Source organism: Colobus angolensis, unplaced genomic scaffold (genome assembly GCF_000951035.1).
Source record: "Colobus angolensis palliatus isolate OR3802 unplaced genomic scaffold, Cang.pa_1.0 Scaffold260, whole genome shotgun sequence".
Taxonomy (NCBI): domain Eukaryota; kingdom Metazoa; phylum Chordata; class Mammalia; order Primates; family Cercopithecidae; genus Colobus; species Colobus angolensis.
The window spans coordinates 1076147-1076479 of NW_012115822.1; positions in this window are offsets into that span (position 1 = coordinate 1076147).

The following is a 333-nucleotide window of genomic DNA, read 5'->3' on the forward strand; positions in this document are numbered from 1 at the left end:
CACCGGCCACCCCTGCTTCCGGGTCCAGCCGCTTCTGGAGTCCCTGCGTCCGGTGTGCCAGCGTCTACCCTCCGGCTTCGACGGGTCGGCGTTCTTAGGTTCCGTGGCTCGCGGATTCCGGGAGCACCCCAGGAAGCGGCACTTCCACGCCGCGGACCGCAGGGATCCCCAAGCCCTGCACCCAGATTCTTCCCCACGACAGAGAGACAATCACGACAATTATCATTACAATGATTATGAAAACTGGCTTGAAAACATCTTTGCTGTTAATAATTAAAATAATAAAAATGTACCGATGTGTGTATAGCAAGCTTCTTTCGATGCTGTAAAAAA